This window comes from Strigops habroptila, chromosome 6 (assembly GCF_004027225.2).
Source record: "Strigops habroptila isolate Jane chromosome 6, bStrHab1.2.pri, whole genome shotgun sequence".
In the NCBI taxonomy this organism is placed as follows: Eukaryota; Metazoa; Chordata; class Aves; order Psittaciformes; family Psittacidae; genus Strigops; species Strigops habroptila.
This window is the reverse complement of record NC_044282.2, coordinates 43,244,713-43,255,540: the sequence shown is the minus strand read 5'-3', so window position 1 is coordinate 43,255,540 and position 10,828 is coordinate 43,244,713. Positions and strand designations below refer to the sequence as shown.

At 38.2% G+C, this 10,828-nt stretch overlaps 1 long non-coding RNA gene across 1 annotated transcript; it reads left to right on the top strand.

The window, feature by feature from the left end:
* The first annotated feature begins 504 nt into the window (after window positions 1-504).
* On the top strand, window positions 505-2,990 carry LOC115609448. Its single transcript, XR_003991862.2, has 3 exons — window positions 505-645; window positions 873-1,050; window positions 2,727-2,990. It is a non-coding gene; the product is annotated as an uncharacterized LOC115609448 (long non-coding RNA).
* The last annotated feature ends 7,838 nt before the right edge of the window (window positions 2,991-10,828 follow it).

The window sequence follows — 10,828 nt, the reverse complement described above, 5'->3', positions numbered from 1 at the left end:
GAAGCTCAAGTAAACAACATCTGTAATATGTGACCTTCTGTGCACAGATTCCCCAGTGTGCCTTGAATAAACCAAAAAATCTAAACCCTTTGTATTCGGATCCCTCAAAGTGCAGGGATATGCTGTAAGTCAATCAATATCAAAATATTTAAATAAATTCTGATTATTTGAAAAATAAAAGTAAAATCCACGGATTTCTTGCACTTTCAGAATTTGTAATATGTTTCAGAAAGGTCTGCTGAAAAATCAATTTTTCATTGCAGAAAGCAGTAACTGAAAGGTAGTCTCAAAGCACATATTTCATTTGCCCATCACTTTCCTAAATTTCAAACTTTGAGGAACAGTTTCCTAGACCTAATATCTTCCCACAGGCTTGTTGTTATTTCTCTTTAAACATAAACTAACCAATTTTCAGAACACTGTGAAAAAGGAGTGAAATGTTTCTTTCACACTAAAAACCAAACCAAACAAACAATCTGGTTACCTTTTTTTTTTTTTTAACAGAACCACTCCCACTGCTGCTGGTATCAAGTGCTGAAACTTGGCATGGAAAGACCTCTTGCTGTGGAAAAGTGCCTCTGCATGGTCTAGTAAACGTTTACTTTGAGTTGATCAAGTTGTGAGAGTTCACAAATCACATACTGGGTATGTACAATAGGTTTACTTCATACATTTTTGCTAAGTTTGTAATATATGAAGGTTATCTCCTGTGCTGGGTAATGAAGTTAAACTGCAGGTGCACAGATCTGAGGAAAATCTTCAGCAGGGGTCCTACTGTTGGTAGCATTTGTCAAAGAAAATCCATCTGCTGCAGTGCAGACTGTGAGGTCTGCAGCAACTGAGTCAAAAGCTCCCTTTTCCCTTCTTTCCAGGAAGCCTTATTTGGGAGTCCCATGGATGAGAACTGTTCTTGTGACCCTTTGCTCAGCAGGAATAGTTTCCATCCTTATGGTGTGGGGACCTGGGCCCTTGCTGGAGATGCCTCCTGACTTCACAGCTGTCTGCAAGGATGCCCACACAAGCCAAATCCCATCAGGGGCCATGCTTACGGTAAGGGAATGAATACCTCTGTTATTAAAAATGTAGGAGGAGTTTAATTTTATCTTTTATAATCAGAGTTACAAACTTTTATTCAGCTCTAAGTACAGAGACTTTCCACAATGTAACTGACCAATCTGGATATTAAGAAAATTTTTTTTGTTATTATTTCATTATGGTAGTGTATAGAAGCTTCCAATCCTATACACAGACATGTTTTAATACACAACACATGGGAAAATGCTGCTCTTGAAACTTAAAGAAAAGGCAGACAGACTTGGGAGGAAAAGTCTTGTCAGACAGAACTTTCAATAAGCTCTTAATTGACTTAGGATAAGAAGTCCATTAATAGTGAAAGGCTTACGCGTTTTTGGAAATTACACACGTGGCAATTTCCCTAAGGCTAAATGGAGGGATAAAAAAAATTGTGAAGTGTACCCAAACGTTGTAACAGACATTAAAATTATAATTTAACTGGAAAACTATTCATATAGTTCATATATTATCTGAAAAATCACTTTCAGGAAGCCAGCTGTCCCTAATGCATTATAAGCATAACATTAGCTAAAGGGGTACTACCCTTAGCTCCTTTTCCCTTGTCCACATGACCTGTAAAAGTCGTAAACATCTTGTGCAGAGGCTCCTACAAGGCTATTCCCAGATAATCCTTCAACATAAACTCAGCTGGGTTTATGGCAGCTTTGTATACCTGGAGCGGGAATAGAAAAAGCAACCTTTACATTCCTGACCTGTAATCCAACTCTGCAGCAAACAAAGATAACTGCCTGCCAGTTAGTAACATGTTTGGGGCTCTTTGCAGTTCTTTTTTCCTGCTGGAGAGCAAACCGACAATCCAAGGGTTTTGCACTTTTTTAGTATTGCTTATTCTGTATCAACACACGTAACATATGCATTTATATGAATCAGTTATTGAAGTGACCACAAGCACTAACCTTTTCAGGCATCTGTGCTGATATACTGAGGGCTGGATCTCAGAGAAAACTGTCTACAAAATTAGCTCTAACATGTTTAAGGCAAAGGTGAAATTCACTCTTGGATGCAGCAGCTCCTCCCTTTGTAAAATACATCAGAAAGCTAACAAAATTATCTCTTAACAGATTAAGTAGTGTCTGTGACTTGTAAAACTGTTAAGCCTACTGTAAGAGAATAATAGATAAGGAGAATATTATGTTCTGAAACTAATGTAAAATTTTAAGGAAGTGATTTAAGTACAGCATTATTAAAAAAACCAAACAAACATACAAAACAAAAAACAGAAAAAGAAAACCCCACCAAAAAAAAAACAACCCACCAAACCCCCTCCCCAAAACATAAATTCAGATCTCTCAGTGTTTTATATAAAGAATGCTTCATGTGTAGAGATAATCGTCATAAATAGAAGAAACAGAGAATCAGAAACAATAAACAGATTACCAAATAACCTAAAAAGAGCAATCATAAAGCACCATCAATGTGAATTCATTTTAACCTCAGTGTCTCAGCAACAGGATGCCTTTGCTCACACTGGGATAGGTGCCATGCAAGAGATTATTGCTTTTTATCATGCTGTCTCACAGTCAGAGCTGGGGAGGCTATAGTAATGCTCAGAATACTACAAGGTTTAAGATATGGGGGTTAAAAAAAGGAGGAAAGTGAGACTAGCACTAAGAAAAACCTGCATTTTTCAGTTTTATAACAGTGATCAGGAAGAGGAAGCATGAAATCCCCGGAGAATATGCCAACAGGAAAACAGAATGAATTAGGAATGAGAGATCAGATACAGTTACTGCAGCTCTGTGACCAGACTGTATCTGTAATCCCATGAAAGCAGACAGGCTCATAGGTGACCTTTGGAGAAAACAGGTAATGGAAATCACAAACAGCACATTGAGAGGTGTAAAGACTTTAAGAATACTGAGATTATAAATTAATTCTTTTATTGATACTTTGGACACAATTAGGAAGTGACAAATATTTTTGAGATGATCCATTTAAATATTTGGAGCTCAAGAACTCTTAAATACAATGAAAAAATGCACCCATTCAGAGAGTACATTAACATTTTTTTGTCTGTTTATTTTTAAATGTGACTACTTTTTGTGATTATTCTTAGGACTACAACAGACCCATCAGTCATTGAATTGTTTCCTGTCTGCCATTTGATAATAGTAAATAGAATGACATACGCAGTTTAAAATAGTAAGTCTAAACATGACAGCAAACTTGACAGGCTTGAAAGAAAGGTACAAGCACTCCCAGTTCTTTTCAAAATGTTTAGCTGTTCTCTACTTTTTCTGTCCACCAGCTTGCTCTAATCTCTTATTGGTCCTTCTCCTGGAAAAAAGTTGTTGCAAACTTAGTTTTAAGCATCAGATTAGAACCACTGAGTAGTAAAACACAAGTGCTACTTAGTTCAAATGTGTATTAGACCAAAAAGAGAAGAAATTGAGTGAAGGTTTATAGTCCACGATTTACAGGTTGTCAAGCTATGCAATTTCGTGGCATTTTTTAATGTTATGTTCCACTGGAACTACTAAAAGATGCAAATTTCAAAATCAGTATAAAAAGTTTGAAGGTTCAAAGCACATTCAATGTTCAAAGGGGACATGATGTGAATGTTTCACCTGATGTTTTTGACTGTGCTTTGGTATCTCTTATTAGTCAAAAGAAGTTTTAAATCCAAGGATGCAGTCATATATTTTTTTAAATGTAATTGAAATGGTATTCTCTAAATTGTTTCGTTCACTGGGGATTATGTACAACTCAGCAGTTTGGGGTGCTTAGAATTTCTAATTTTAGAGCATTAAACTGCTTCACAATAGGACTTGCCTTTAACAAAATTTTGCCTTTGTTCTTTATCAGTGCACAGGGGAATGCCAAATCTTCGAAGATAAGTAGCTCCCAAGAAGTAATTTCTGGATGTAATTTTTGTATGTGTGGTATACATACATCTCCACTGTGGAGAAAGTAACCTCACTGAAAGGATTTTACATATTATTTTGAAATCACTGTGGCAAGGTTTCATCCTGTTGCAGCCATCTAAAAGCTTGATATCTATTCCACACCTATCTAAGCCTTCTTGATAGCCAAAAGAGAAGAAGACACAGTAAATGCCAAAGGTTTGAAACTCGTTAGAAGTTGATAAGTTTGTCTGGTGTTGGCAGAGACTTTAGGTGGTTGCTTTGAGATAGCTAAAGGTAGGTTGGGTGGACCATTGTAATCTCCCTTCTCTGATAGTGGATTGAGCTGGGAGAAAACACAGATCACAACCAGAATTTCTTAGAGCCCCCTTTAGTCATTAAGCTGTTATTAATAAAATCAAGATGCTTTTGTTAGCAGTGGGCAGCTGCTCACACAGCGTGTGCACTTCTTCACTGGCACACTTGCACACTCGCACAGTTACCTGTGGGTGCACAGCAGGGAGGACAGCCCCAGCTGCTTGCTCAGAAGCACAGAGTTAAGTTATTCTGTAGCAGATAGCAGAAAATAACCCTAGTAATGCAAAATCACCTCTCAATCACAGATACCTCTCATGAAAGAAAGACAGAAGCCTACACTTTTCTATTCATATATGCAGCATATACATGTACTGCCATCTATTTATTATCCAGACAAATGCCTGATCACAGCTAGATGTGTGACAATATCTTTCACAGTCAATATTATATAAATAGCATGCAAGATTAATGATCCAGCAATCATAGTCTATATCAGCTGGCCTAAACTCATTTTTCCTCCAAAATCTGTGTAGCAGTTGTAATGCTTTTACATAGGAGTACTTTGGAAGGGTTACAGGGTGAACACAGAGTCTTGAACACCAAGATTTTCCTTACGAGTCTGCTTCTCACTTGCTGATATGGACATAGCCATCATACTTTGCTTAAAATCATTCTCTACTGCAAAATATTTAAATTCTTAACAATCTAATTGTGATATATTTTCTGTCATTATCAAAGTTGCAATCCATCTCTAGTAGATATCAGCATTATGGATTGGCCTGCTTGTTCAACAGCTGCTTTTTCAGGTCCCTAAACTAAACTAATGTAAGATAATGGGAATGATAATCCAGAAAGAGGGTGTAATTATTTCTTAAGCATAAATAAACCTATGCAGAATTTGCAGCACTGCAGATCTGACATTTTCCAAATGCATTGTCACAGAGTTTAAGATTTTTATATTTCTTCTTTGTCATGGGCTTTATCATGACCTCACTGACTAATTTGCTATGGAGCTGTCTTCCCTCTTTTTTTAAATTTCTTTCATTTAGTTTGTTGTCTGAAACTGTATTTTTGTTTTCTTTATGTATGTCTTACGTTTCTGTCTTTATGAGTTCTTGTGATGCCTGAGTTAGAATACATTTTACTAATATACAACTTACCTAAGCTACAGCTTAGAGATTCATATGGACTTTTATGGTTAATGCAAAGATGAAAAGAAAGTAATTTCTAAGGTGGAGTTCATCTCTTCTTAAAACAGCCATTTAGAAGGAGTCAAATTGTGTTTTTAAGATTAGCTATTTCTCTGACAATTGACTGACTGAGTAACTTGGGGGAACCATCTCAGAGGTCAACCAAGTACACACCTGAAAGTAGATGATATATATCCAACCAAGTTTGGGAAAATTTTAAGTTTCACAAACAAATTCTGTGAAGAAGTGCTGTTGATGATGATGCATCTAAAATCATTCCTGGTGATAGGAACTTCCCTGGATTGCAGCTGCTGCCATCTTTATGCAGCCTGCTGCTGTTCTGGGCCATGCTGCTTCCTCTCTGTGGAAAACTTGTGCTTTGCTTCTTTGTATGCTGTTCCAGTCTGAACATTTTAACAATCTTCCTTACAGCAGTTCTATTTAGAGGCAGGACACTGAAACGGTGTTTTATTCCACATCTACTCTATTAATTGTCTCTTGCCAAAAATGCTAAGCTGTTAGTATTTTGTGCACTTACTGGAGTAAATGACTGTGTGGGAGCCTGGTTTTCCATTCTGCAGCACGTTCCTCCTTTTTACCTTGCCGGACCATGCAATCCAAGCTGAGCGAATTGCTCTGGCTTCTAATTCACAGTGGTATAGTGAACTTATATCAACCTCTTCTAATGTCACTCTTAGTCTGAGGCTACTGAGTCCCATTAATACCTGACCCCAAGCAGGTCCTAAAGATTCATCAAAACTGGATGTTGAACTCAAGAACGCAAAAATCTGTTTTAAGTATTTCAGATGCTTCTTACCTTTTCCCACGTTATGAAATTAAAGTAGGATCTTTCAAAGCTTTATTCTTGTTAGGAATGCAATGATCTCCAAACTTCCGTGGCACATTCTGATAACTTGTTCTTCCTGACTTAAGGTAGTTAAGGTAGTTAAATGTCTCACAGCCAGCAACTTTAAAAAATGTGTTTATGCTATTGCTTTTTGTGACTCCTCTCACCTTCATGAAGAGATCATGGGGGTTTTTTTTCAGGTGTTTATTTCACCTGCATTCCCAGTACTGTATATGAATTCTAAATTGCTTCCACATTGTAATTGCTTTTTCTTCTGTGCCAACATTTCAAGATGCTTTCTTCTGTTTCTGCTCTTTCCACTTTTGCTGTACTGTCACAGTTAGTAAGGTTTTTTTGAGGTGTTTATGAATGAAAAAGGACTCTAATGTACAAAAGTTAAGCTACCAACACTGATGGCAAGCTTTCTGAATGGAAAGATAAAATTGATGGAACGTCTTTGTGTATTACATCTTGTGTAAACCAGGAAACTAATTTTGAGAGGCCATTTAAACAATTTAGCTATATATTGCCTCCTCAGGTCCCTGAAGCTGCTGAAGCTTACTTTCAAAAAACTCGTTATCCTTATTGTCTATGTACTATTAAACAAAAATACCAATTGTTATATATCTATGCATTATAAATAGTTGAGGGATTATTTCTTCAGCACAATGAAGTGAAAATACTTTAATTTGGTAAAATACGGTAGCTGTATGCTTTAAGCAGCTCCAAAAATATTAAGCCATTTTATTTTATTCCAGAGGGACAGTGTTCAGAGCTCACTAATGGTCTTACATTCCTTTATCAGAAAATTAAAGTTGTAAGTATTGGTAAGCCTATTGCTGTTTTTGTTATTGCTTTATGTTTGTGTTGGAAATAATTCATTGGCTAAAGTACAAGAAAAATCTTATCCCACATATCATGCTTAGGTTTTTAAAGACATGTACTAACAATTCTCTAAAATTCTCTGCAGAATTACTGTGGTTTACTTTGTTTTACTTTAAACCTGCGTCCCTCTGGTTTATAACCAACATATATAGATTTAAAAATAAATCAGTAGAATGCTTTCAAAACATAGTTGAAATTTTCCTACATTTAATTATTGACTGTGTGTTGTACAATCCCTATAAGCTTAAAGAATCACAGTAGTTCAGATGAATCTGAAATCTGCTGTACTTCTGGCAACTCTTTATAGACCCCTGGCTATATCTATACTAGCAAATTACACCTGCCAAGTACCATCCTCTGGCACTGAGGCTGTTAGCAAGCAGCAATTAAAAGTATAGCCTCAAAAATTGGAGGGGAGATGGCAGAGTTACGCTCTTTCAAATACTCATGAATTCTTTGGAAGATCTGTTACTTAACCTGGATCAAAAGTCTGCTAAAGTCTGGTAGTTGGTTGTCTACTGACACCATATAGAGATCCAGTGACCTGGAATATTTTCTGATGCTGGTATACATGTGACCTCTGAACCCCAAATCAGGAATTGATTCTGCTGTAAATACATTGGGCTCTTTCCTGGCTTTGAGGAATTATTCACATCAGTCTCTTAATTGCCATTTAACCTCCTGCTTAGGAGGACTGCCACATGGCTGTGTGACATAGAAATGATTTTGCTGTGGCCAAATCTGTTATTTTTCAGAGATTTTTTCATATCTTTCCAGAACTTCTCTAATCCTTGCTTTGATAGCTATAAGATTTCTGGAGAAGCTATAGATGGCAGGATAGCATCTATTTTCAGAAATCTCTGCTATATGCAAGAGTAGTACATACATGAAGTACTGGTTTAGTAGGAGAAAGCGTGAGCTCAGATGTTTCAACAACTCATATAGTCATGTGCTAATAAGTAAGTCAGAAGCAAGTATTAAAAGCTCTAAAAATAGGGATTTAAATTGAAAGAGTGAAATAATTCTAATCAGAATGAGACAAATATCACAAACTCTGGCAGTGCAATCTACTTCTGTCAGTGTGTACATCTTGTCCTGGTATGTCGTGGTGCTGGGCTCAGTGCTGACATATGCCATTCATGCTTAGCAAAAGGGAAAACCAAAAAACAGTAAGATTTTATTGAGGGTTAGGAAGTTCCCATGGGCCTGGACCCCACTGCTGCCTAAATAAGACGTGCCAATGCACTCGAGTTAATTTCTAAAGAACAGTCATGCAGGTTCCAGTGAAATACATTTCCTAGTGACATAACCTCCACTTATGAAACAAAATGTTGCTCTTAGGCTACCTTTTTTATTCCGGATGTCACCTCAGTATTATTAGTGATAATGAGTTATGGAAGTAGGGGAAAGTACTGAAGAAAAACTGTGGGATTGCTCACATAACTTACATTGCGATTTATTTTACCACTTTGAGCACAGTGTCATTGGATATGTCTGTCTAACAGCTGAGGTCAGCCTACCTTCTAAGATGCCGGTGCTCTACCAGTGGCATAAAAATATTCATATTTTTAGATTCATCCATTACAGCTAATGTTAAGTAGCATTTTCTCCTGGAAGACCAGCTGTAGAATAAGCATCTAGTCTGAAACTACTCTAAGAAGCCCTAGAGGAATGATTTTGAATACACTCTTTGGGACCTACTTCTCTCCAACATGTACAAGTCCTGTGACAGGCTAAAAACTCTGCTGTGGTAATGTCAGTCCAATCCTTTAAACACCAGATTTGAGACATTTTTTTAAATATATATGTATACACATGTTTCAAATATATTTGATATATAGACATGAAATACAAATATGTATTTCAAATTCAGCGAATATATTGAATATATTCAAAATACACATATAAAAACCTCTATGTATTTATGTTTTTATATTTCCCACATAAGTAGCAACATTTATTTATTCAGCTTCTTGTATTATAGGTGTTGTCCTGGGTTCAGCTATAGTAGTCATTTTTCTCCTGCTTAGTAGCTGGTGCAGTGCTGTGTTTTTTAACTTTCAGCCTGGGAACAACGCTGATAACTTGTTAAAAACTACACTGAGAGCAATGGGTGGTGGGACTTTCAAACACTGGGATACACATTTACCAAAAGCCACCTGGTTGGTCAACAGTAGGGGATCTGCCAACAGGGCTGGCCCAGCCCAATCAGAACTTTTACGTACTGTAGAGGGGGATAAAGTTCCTGTGGTGCACATAAAGAATTTGTTGGGGAAGACAGTCTGGGTTATTCCTGCTTCAGGTAAAGGCAAACCCACTCGTGGGGTTGCTTTTGCTCAGGGACCTGGATATACTTGGTGGGTAATGCGGGAAGATGGGGAAGTCCGATGTGTACCTCAAGGGGATTTGATTTTGGGGGAAAACAGCCAATGAACTCAATTGTACGCTGTTGCCTGCTCTATAACACTTTTATAGCCCACCAGCTAGATATCTTAAGGTCACCAGCCATTGACCCTGACTTCCCTCCGATCATCACCTCAACAAAGAATGAATTTTGAGGAAACCAGATGAGCTCAGCAGTGACCAGATGAGTTTGGCGGTATCATCAGCAGGCAACAACCCAACACTATGTATCGTCCCTCCTGCCCTGAAAGACTATTACAAGAGATGGAGCCTGACATCATGGACTGGATGAGTTCAGCAATTTTACAGGGATTGGTCCATGGACTAGGGAACGATATCTTTCTCTGTGTGTGGGTGTGGGTGTATATATATGTGTATATATGGGACAGGGGTGATGGTGTGCTGAGAGATGTGGGATCTGAGCATGACGTGAATGGTATGGAATAAGGGGTGGATACTGTCCTGGGTTCAGCTATAGCAGTCATTTTTCTCCTGCTTAGTAGCTGGTGCAGTGCTGTGTTTTTTAACTTTCAGCCTGGGAACAACGCTGATAACACCGATGTTTTTAGTTGTTGCTAAGTAATGTTTATTCCAACCAAGGACTTTCTCAGTCTCATGCTTTGCCAGGGAGGAGGGGAAGCCGGGAGGAAGCACAGACAGGACACCTGACCCAAACTAGCCAAAGGGGTATTCCATACCACAGCACGTCATGCCCAGTATATAAACCGGGGGGAGTTACCTGGAAGGCCCAGATCACTGCTCGGGTCGGGCTGGGTATCGGTCGGCGGGTGGTGAGCAATTGTATCCTCTCCCCTTGTTATTTCACTAATAGTTATTATCATTGGTGGTAGCAGTAGTGGTTTTGTGTTATACCTTAGTTGCGGGACTGCTCTTATCTCAACCCGTGGGAGTTACATTCTTCCCATTCTCCTCCCCATCCCTCCGGGAGCGGGGGGAGGAAGAAGGGGGGGGGGGGTGGAGTGAGCGAGCGGCTGTGTGGTTCTGAGTTACTGGCTGGGCTCAAACCACGACAGGTGTACATTTCTTAGACCCAACAGCTGGTCTCTGGAGAAGAGAAACACTGTGATTAATGCAATTTATAGAGAAATATTAAACAGCAACTCCTTTCAGTTAAAGCCCTTGGCTAATTTTTGAAAGCATGTGTCTTTTCAATAGTGGGATTTTCTTTAGAAGAACAATGTGAAAGCAGCAAATTTTCAAACTGTAGAGCTCACGGCTGAACACTT